Source organism: Delphinapterus leucas, chromosome 9 (assembly GCF_059928025.1).
Source record: "Delphinapterus leucas isolate spDelLeu-1000000601 "Yukka" chromosome 9, BTC_Dleu_Yukka2, whole genome shotgun sequence".
NCBI lineage: Eukaryota > Metazoa > Chordata > Mammalia > Artiodactyla > Monodontidae > Delphinapterus > Delphinapterus leucas.
Genome location: NC_143137.1, coordinates 25,400,835 through 25,410,851, shown reverse-complemented (window position 1 = coordinate 25,410,851; position 10,017 = coordinate 25,400,835).

The window sequence follows — 10,017 nt, the reverse complement described above, 5'->3', positions numbered from 1 at the left end:
AACCAGGGGAGAACACAGCATAGAGCTTATTAACTGCCTCTGATTGCTAACAGTGTGTGCCCTGAGGGAACAGTGAGGAGCTCTGTTTCTGAATAATGCCTCCAGCTATGTAAACCTCCCAAGATGCTTCATTTGATATTAATGGCTGAATCAAAACTCTTATTTACTGTAAATCCTCTTTTAGCCACTTGAAGATGGAGAATTTAAAAACTTTTTTAAGAAGTCCCTACCATGTCTAGGGCTTTTCCATTTTCTGTCTTTATCCATTTCAATTTGAAAGTCAGGGTCAGGTCAGCCTGAAATGAAACGGTAAGCCTACATATTTCTCTCCTTCTTTCTTTTTTTTTTTTTCGTTTTTTTTTTTAAGCTACAGTGACTGCTAAGTGTCTTTGTTACTCTTAAGACCAAAAAAAAAAAAGGAAAAACAAAGCAAAAAAAGCACCGTATACTCTTAGAACAATTAACCTTACAGCTCCATTTCTTTGAAGTATATACGTATGAAGTATACACATGTTTATGTATAATGCATAAATATATATTATCTTATGTACATGTAAATGGCAAAGATTTAACAGTCAAAATTATAGCCCCAATGGCAGAAATTAATGATGCTAGTTGTAACACATTTTGGCCTAGCTATCCCTTTGAAGCCATTTGATATCGTAGTACACAGACCATAAAGTTCAGTATTTATGGCCTATGCCTTTCTGACCCCTCTCCTGAATGAGGAGAGGATAAATGCAAAAGTAAAGCCTTTTCGCTAGCAAATATTTTACAGAGTTGCTAACAAGAAGTCACATGCAGAATGGAGTTTTATCTCAGCTCATGTCCCTCCCTCTTGCTTATACTCTGATGCTAATGAGCATGGCAGTGGCCAAAAGGTCAGAAGCAAGAGCCAGGAGAATGCGGGGTAGGGTCCTAGATGAGGAGATTTGAATAGATGGTTATTGAACACTCAAGTTTTTCCTTTAGGTTATCAAGTATGAACATACCCATATTCTGTCTGCAGCGAAGAAGGTAGCTCATGTTATCTAGGTAGTTTATTAATCAAAATGCACAGGGTTATTAATTTTGTTTGTGCTTTTGTAGTAAACAAAACATTCTAGCCCACTGATAGACTACTACCTAAACAGTACATCTTTGATACTTTATATTTGTAAAATACACTCACATGTAGAATATCATTTAATCTGTTTTACAATATTTCTTTTCTTTCGTAACTGAGGAAACAGGCTTGGAGAAGTTCTCTAGTTCTTTATTTTATAAGACTAGTAGTATCAGGTTATTGATACAAATATGCCATTTAAGCTGTATTTATAATAACTCTATAATATCCATATAATAAATAATGCTGAAAAAGGTCTTCAGTAATTAAGATATAGGCAAAGGGAAAACATCTGATATCAGTGGGTTGTGGTTAAGGACACTGTCCCTACAATTGCACTGAAAAGCCATGACAAATGGGCTTAAATTATTGGATCTGGTCTGGCAGACAGAGCCCCTAACTGGAATTTCTAAGAAAGGTGCATTTTTGAGGTATTAGTGGATAGCAGCATCATGGAGCAGGGCTCATCAGAGGGGAGAGTGAAGGAGTGGAGAGATAGGTAGCTAGGAGTCTGGGCCTCATCAGAATGTTTTGGGTCTCAGGAGTTTTCAGTGTACATTGGTGTTAATTGAAAAAAAAAAATCAGAAGCCAATTTGAATGAAAATAGACCATGGAGAGTTAGGAGAAGGTATACCACATACTTAGGTACAAATATTTGGAAAATAAGAGAGGTTGGAATTTCAGTTATTCTAATATGGTAGAGACACATCATGTAAACAGTTGGTTCTCAATAGTTGACTCCTCAAAAAGGCTACCAGAGAAATCTGTTTGTTTGTTTTTTTAAGAAATTTATTTTTATTTTTTAATTTTTTTATAAATTTATTTATTTTTGGCTGCATTGGGTCTTCATTGCTGCGTGTGGGCTTTCTCTAGTTGCAGTGAGTGGGGGCTACTCTTCGTTGCAGTGTGCTTCTCATTGCGGTGGCTTCTCGTTGCAGAGCACAGGCTCTAGGCACGTGGGCTTCAGTAGTTGTAGCACGTGGGCTTCAGTAATTGTGGCACACGGGCTCAGTATTTGTGGCTCGCGGGCTCCAGAGCACAGGCTCAGTAGTTGTGGCACACAGGCTTAGTTGCTCCGCGGCATGTGGGATCTTCCCGAACCAGGGATCGCACCCGTATCCCCTGCATTTACAGGCGGATTCTTAACCACTGAACCACTGCGGAAGTCCTGAGAAATTGTTTGATCAAGTTAATTTTATTAGATTTACTACAGTAAGGGAGAACACAACCTTGACAGAGTCTTAATAGTCTCAAAAGGGAAATTAAGGCAAGGGATTTATAGAGTTCTAGGGACTGAACTGGGTGATCTTAAAGGGGTCTTGCAAAACTAGAAATTAGTTAGAATTTGGTAGCATTTACGACTAACCTTGGATTGCTGGGCATATAGAGGCAAGTCTTGATCAGGAAGCTATTAGACTTGGTAAGTAATCCATTTAGTTGGTTCTTACTCTTATCTTTTAGAAGCAGGTATTTCCTGGAGCAATTGGCTAAATTATTTTTGCTTGGTTTCAGCATAATTTAATACAAGGAGAGGGAATTATCTTGGGTTCAATTCTCATAGCCTAGAAGAAGTGAATTCCAATGGCCCTGCGTGTGTGTGTGTGTGTGTGTGTGTGTGTGTGTGTGTGAGAGAGAGAGAAAGAGACAGAGAGAGGCTGAGAGAAAATTATAATTTAATTAATGTGGATAGTCATCATCTCCCAGTTATACCTGAGAGTTACTGAGATGAAGAACATAACTCTGATATTCCTTCAGTTATCTCAGTATGTTGAACATACGATTCGCAAATCGAAGGTATTTTTCATAAATTAGGACTTATAAACATAAATAAGTTGATTGGCCTGGTACTCAAATGAATAAATGGAACTATCTTTCAGTCTTTGAAGCTTTAGAGAATTTTCAAAGATCAATTTCCTATCAGTAACTTTCACCTTACCAGTTAACCATAGCATCCCATCCTGCATTAGTTATCATTCACTCTACCAAAGTATATGGCACTTGGTTTCAATGTGATACCTACTGTGGTCAAGGGACGCCCAGGTAGGTCAAGGGAGCTTATAGCTATCTACCTAGTCTTAGGAATTCCAGCTAATTAGCGATGGAGAAGGGGGAGCTGACCTTAGTTAATATTTATAACCATTACTAAGTCTTTTCAAGGAGGCAGACAGAGGTAAGGAAAAGAATGCTTCATAGACAGGCAAATTTAACTGTATTTAAAACAGAGGCTTCAGGCACATTAAAACAGCAACATATTTTGATAGCCTGGCACATTTCTCTAGATGCCTTTGCTTTTTTGCCTAAAAATGTATGATGGAAACTAAGGTATAACGAACATCAGCAAGTTACTTCACTGATGACTATGATGATTCCACATTTCTATCAAATATTTTGACACTTCTATGCTAATTGTTGTTGTTTCATATATTATCAAATATTAAAGCATTATAAAAGCTAGCATTTATCCACAGTTGCTTCACATGCCCCTAAAATATCTATCACCAGATTATTTTTTGACAAAAATAAGCTTCACATATGCTCCCAAATTAAGAAAACTAGTATCTGGTAATATATTGATTTTATTCTGAAAATAGAAGCTCGGATTTCTTAACTACATTATTTTTGCCTAATTTCTCATGGAATAGTCAACTTAGAAGGTTCTAGTGAGAAGCCTTTGTATTACAATTAGAAAGCAATACTGAAATATTTTTTTTAAAGTTAGAGCCGTGCAAAGATAGAATAACTGCTTTGTGAGATAATCGCTTTAATTGTCAGATAAAGAATTTTGATAAAGAATTTTGTGAATGACTGACTCTCAGAGTCAACCAAGAAGGAATTCCTACACTGGGAGAAAATTTGGAGTAGATGACATCTGAAATTCTTAGCCTTTCCTAAAGAGAGTTTAGTATAAGAACCAGCTCTAAAGCTTTGTTAGGTAACTTGGTATGGTGTCACATTTCAAAATACTATTTTATACTGACCAAGGTAGACTTAAGGTTTCCCTCAGCTTGACCAAACTTTAGACGGCTTCTTCCTAATTCCAGGTCCCTGGTCTCCCTTTCCTTAGAGCATTTACTTTGGAAAACTGTACTTGTAAATTCTGCCCCTTTGAGATATAAGCTTTTTAAAGCCTCCTGTCAGTTTTACAACCCAGGACTGCCTTTCTCAAGGACATGGGAGTGATCCCTTTGAAACCTGATCATCAAGGAAGATGGTGCTCCATCACCCTGTCTCTTTGGGAGGATAGGAGGAGCCTAACTCCAATAGGAGCCAACTTCAGGAGGCACCTTGGTCCAAGTGGTGCAGTGTAACTAAAACAAGGTTTCCTGAAGGCAAGTAAAACCAGAAAATTAGGTTGAGCTAAGTCTTGGAGGGTCTTGATTACCAAGCCAAGGATTTTGGATTTTATTCTATGAATAATGAGAAGCTGTTGAAGTATTTTAAACTAGAGAGAAAAGTGGTCATATTTGCATGCCAAGAAGTACAGTTGGCAATGATGCAGTGGGGTGTTTTTTTTGTTTTTGTTTCTGTTTTTGTTTTTGTTTTTGTTTTTGTTTTTGCGGTACGCCGGCCTCTCACTGTTCTGACCTCTACCGTTGTGGAGCACAGGCTCCGGACGCGCAGGCTCAGCGGCCATGACTCACGGGCCCAGCCACTCTGCAGCATGTGGGATCTTCCCGGACCGGGGCACGAACCCACGTCCCCTGCATCGGCAGGCGGACTCTCAACCACTGTGCCACCGGGGAAGCCCGATGCAGTGGTTTTAAAACATTTTTGCCTAAATATTCCCTAAAAAATATTTTGAAAAAAACATGGCAGCTCATAAAGACTTTTTCTCAAGACCAACGTTTTGAATTGGCATCTTGTGAAGAGGACATGGGAAAGAAAAAACAACATGATGCCTTGATCACAGGAGCATTCTCAGGCAGGTCAATTTTGGGAAGAGGAGCCCATGGAATTAGAGGATGTGGAAAATGATTCCCTTAAAATTATCTGGCCTTTTTCTTGGTAAATCCTTGCCATTCCCATCAATACGAATACAGCATTTTGAAGACTGCTGAGGGACAATGCAATGGAGAATATGAAGACTAGAGACAGAGCAAGAGAATATTTTTATATGCTGCATAAAAAAATCACTCCAAACTTACTGGCATAAAATAACAACCATTTGTAGTTGCTCATGAATCAGGTGAAGTGGATGGTGTTGGCTGATCGTGGCTTGACTTACTCATGCATCTGTAATGAGCTGACAGGTAGGCTGGGGCTTCCCTGGTTTGAATGGCCTCATTCACAAATATTGGCTACCTGTCAGTTGGGAAGACAAGGGTAACTGGGGCATGTGTGTTTCCTTATCCATCAGGCTAGTCCAGATTTGATCATGTGGAGGTGACAGAGTTGCAAGAGAGAGCAGAAACAAACAAGACATCTTGGAAGCCTAGGCTTGAAATTGGCACAACATCACATCGGCTACATTCTATAGACACAAATATGTTGCAAGACCAGCCCAGAATTAAGGGGTCAGGTTGTAGACACTAACCTCTTGCTGAGAATGATTACAAAGTCATATTTCAAGAAACGCGATCACAGAGAAGGGTTACTTTTGTGGTTCCTTTTGCAATCGGCTGCAATGGTAATATAGAGGGCCCTTCTGAGATTTTAGAATGGGACTACTTTAAAAAGAATATTCTTGCGAGGACAGGTAGGTTTTATCGGTGGAAAGAGTCTAGAGTATGGAGATGAATGAAATAGCTGAAGTTTGGTTGGTCTAATGTCGTAAAACAGACTTGGTAAAGAAAGAGGATTGGGCAAATTGTTGGCTATAGGAAGACTAAAGTTCTTACTAAAATTCATTGTAGTTGAATTTTATTTAAATATGGATTTAATTAAATTCACTTTAATTGAAAAATCCTTAGTCAATTAATCTGTGCTTAAATTTGGCCAAATTTATCATCAATTCAGAGAAAAATTGACTACTAGTCTTTGAAAAGACCTTCAAAGACATCTAATCCACTTTTCCTCACTTAACAGATGAAAAAATAGAATATATTATTCAATAATACATAGAAATGATATTATTTTAACCCCAAAATAAAGAGCATTTGATAACACAACTGAGTCCAAAACCAGTGGTAATAGAGACCAAGTAATTTTCAATTATGTGTTCCAAGAAGTATTGTCAAGGTATAACTAAAAGAAATATACAGTGAATGTAAAATTCAGTTTTCATCATTAACTGCAACCACTTTCCTTTTCAAGTGTTTAATAACTGTTCTGCATGTTATCCTGAATCATAATATTTAAGAATGAAAAAGACCTTGGAGAAAATCTAGTCTAGTTGTTCTAAAATTATTTTTTTAGGGCTTTGCAGATGTACCTTATGTGCTGCTGAGAGGGCAGGACTCCAGACTTAGTCTAGAACCCAGAGCAGTTTTCCTGTTATCTGCCTTCCATTCAGGCATTGAGTGTAGTTTTTTCAGGTAAGGTTTTTTAAGGATACAGCTGCTTTTCAAAAAGTTAAACCACACAGTGGTCTAGTCCAACACACTTTTACATGAGGATATTGAAGTGTAAGTAAAGTATAAGGTAAAGTCACTTGCTGAAGGTAATAAAGCTAGTTGTTGGCAGAGCTGGGGCAAGGACTCCTTTTCCCAGCTGCCGGCCTCCTTCCTCTACTTTGAGGCAGGCAGAGGAGCAATGGCAGTGAAAGGAGGAAAATAATAAATGGTAGTCAAAGGCAGAACATGAATCCCAGCTGATCGCCTGAGGAATATAGATATGACTGCAGCTAGAACACACAGTTGTTGTGTAAACCGAGGGATAAATGCCGTTATAAACACAAACACACGTGTGTATGAATGTCAGTGATCATTGTGAGTGCTCTGTCTCTAAGATGCAGATCTTTGGACTCACAGATATATGAAAAGAATCCATCTGTGAATCTTGTATCATACCCATTTTTTTCCTTATTCTCTTCATCAAATATGATCAGACGGTGGCTAATCAGTGCTCTGTTTAAGCAGGTCTCCCGATTAATAGTAGCTGTACATATTTTGCAGATAATTAAATTTCCAAACACTAGAATTCAAGTAAATACCTTTGACATTAACCCAGTACCAAACAAAATATAATTTTTCTTTGTTGAATCAACAACCCTAGTAGTTCAGGGTTATTACGATGAGCTTCATAATCTTCTTACTGCTTAATTGCCAGAGGGTCTATCTGCAGAGTTCCCGGAGCTCCGGAATACCACACAATAGGCACATCGTGCATAAAAGAAGACGAGAGCAAAAGAGATTTCCCTTTTTGCACATCCTGCATAGGGTCTCCTGTTTCTGTTTATAAATTTTACACATTTGCAAGTGTTCATTTTAGATAGTAAATAAAGACTGAGGAAGAAGCCCGTTAGCATCCTGGTAGTTACAACAGATGGCCTTAACTGTGTGGGGATGCTTGAAATACAGAAAAATAAATTGTTACATAGCGAGGGCTCAGTCTTACACAAATGCTTGGTATAATGCAAATCAATTAATTCTTATAGTATTTTAAAACAACATCTAGTGAAAAGTTTAGTTACTAAGAATTAGGGAATAGTATTAAAAAGGTAGGTATTAAGCAAGTAATTTAAATACTCATTCTGGATGCAAACAAAATAATAGAATCTGGTAATCCTCAATCTTTAAATATTTTCTGAAGCTAAATTTGAAAAGGCAATATGATCTCTGAAGCAGACAAGTTTTATTAAAACCATAATTTTATTCGAAGAAGCAGAATTTTCCTGTGACTAGAGTATAAGCTATTAGGAAAACCTCAAGGCAAAAATATTTTTCAAAACCAGTTTCTCCTACAAGGTAGATACAGGGATAAGAAGAAGTTTTCAAGGTTGAAGAAAGAGTCATATATATAATTATTTTCAAAAATGAAAATCAGATTTCTGATGGGGTCTTTGTAAATTGCAAAATAAGCTTATGCCCAAGGATATGTGTGTTTGTGTGTGCATGTACAAGTTATTTTGTGTATGTCTTATTGTGGAGGAAAAAATTGTCGACTGTCTTATCAATGTCCAGGATTACTTATTCATTCAAAAAACCTTCACTGCATGCCCGCACTGTGCCAAGCGCTGCACTAAGCGCTAGTATGTAACAGTGGTTTCCGTGAATGGGTCAGTGTTGTTAATCAGATATCAGAGAGGGCTGGATTGACCTTGTCATTCTGGAGACCTTTGTGTCTCTATATGTTCTTTTTCATTCACCAATCATTGCTATAGTTAAATATCTAAAATCAGTATAAAATTTTAGTGGTTTTAGGAACAGGATACCAAGATCAGATACTTTGCCAGTCATCCTCCCAGTCAAATGCCAATAGAAATACCAAATCTTCCCTACATGTAAACTCAGCTTACAAATTCCATAAATGGAGCCTGAGATCTTGCTAGTCATTGGTCTAGGCCACTGGTCTTCAAACAGTTTGCTCATATACATTGTTAAAAAGATTCTTAAACCATGTATTCCCCAATGAATTTTAATTTTGAATCTCAGATTTTTGTCACATTTATTATAGTTGAAAAAAATGTAATTTCTTTAGAATTACAAATAGATATGGCCCCTATATACTCTGCAGAGAGTCGACACCCACAATCAAACATTTTAAAATATACATGATCAGAGTTTCTCTAAATGGTCAGAAATATCATATCCTTTATTATGGGTGTGCTGAGAATGTATTGCTATGTAGGCACCACTAACCTCATCCTTTCCAATATGTGCAAAGGCAGTGAGGATATGATTATGATGAAAATTAAGAGACAACAGAACATTCCATAACAGTAAAACATTCCAAAATAGAGCCACTCTGAAAGGCAAAGTACAAACCATTTAAGAAAATGACTGTGCCTCATTTAAAAATATCCAGGGGCAAAATGTATAAATTCTTCTTTGGTGATTTAGAATTTATGAACAGAATTTGGGTTCTTTTGGAACCCAAACCACTATCAGGTAGAAAACCTTCTGTATTTACAAAAAGGCAATGAAAATAAGGAACGGTTCGTTAATAGCCAGTGCCCATTATTCCAAAGATCGGACTCTTTAGTAATCTGAACTAGAATAAATAGTTTAGACACTAGCTAATGGGCTCCTACCATTTCTCCAACTTAAAGCCTTAACACTAACCGGTACCAATAACTCCGAAGCACCTAACAACTTGTGTAAGAGAAGAGAGGAATAAGCTGGCTCAAATTATGCCGTGAGACAGATTTGGATTCAGCTTTCTCCATCTGCGTTGTGAGTGTGGAGAAAGACTCTGAGGTCACCATACTCATGTATGACATCATTTATTGTGGAATAATCTTGCCCATGTAAAATTATTCTAACAAAAGCTCAGAATATGACTAAATCATGTGAGTATTTCATCCTATTAAGTAGGAGTGAGAAGGTGTAGAGAGAATCCCCCCATAATGTAAGACAGTAGATTGACATAAGTGCAAAGAATTACCAACTTCATCCATTCCAGGTAGTAGGTCTGGCTGTCCAATATGGTGACTAATAGCCACATGTGACTATTTAAATTTAAATTAATTAAAAGTTAAAAAAATTAAATTTTAAGTTGTTCAATCATCCTAGCATGTCAAGTGCTTAATAGCTCCATGTGGCTAGTGGGAATCACATTACACAGGACAGATATAGAGCACATCCATCATGGCAGGAATGTTGCATTAGGCCGTCGTCAAACAGGTGGAAAACTGGTTTCGATTTTTTTTTTTATAATACACACATGGGTTCTTTGTAATAAATATTAGAATATTTAAATGTTACAACATATAAAAGATATATGAGTAATATTATATGGCTCACCCCAATAGAAAGGAAGAAATTATTTATTTTAGTAGACGTTAGCACCTTTAAAATCACACGAATATCAT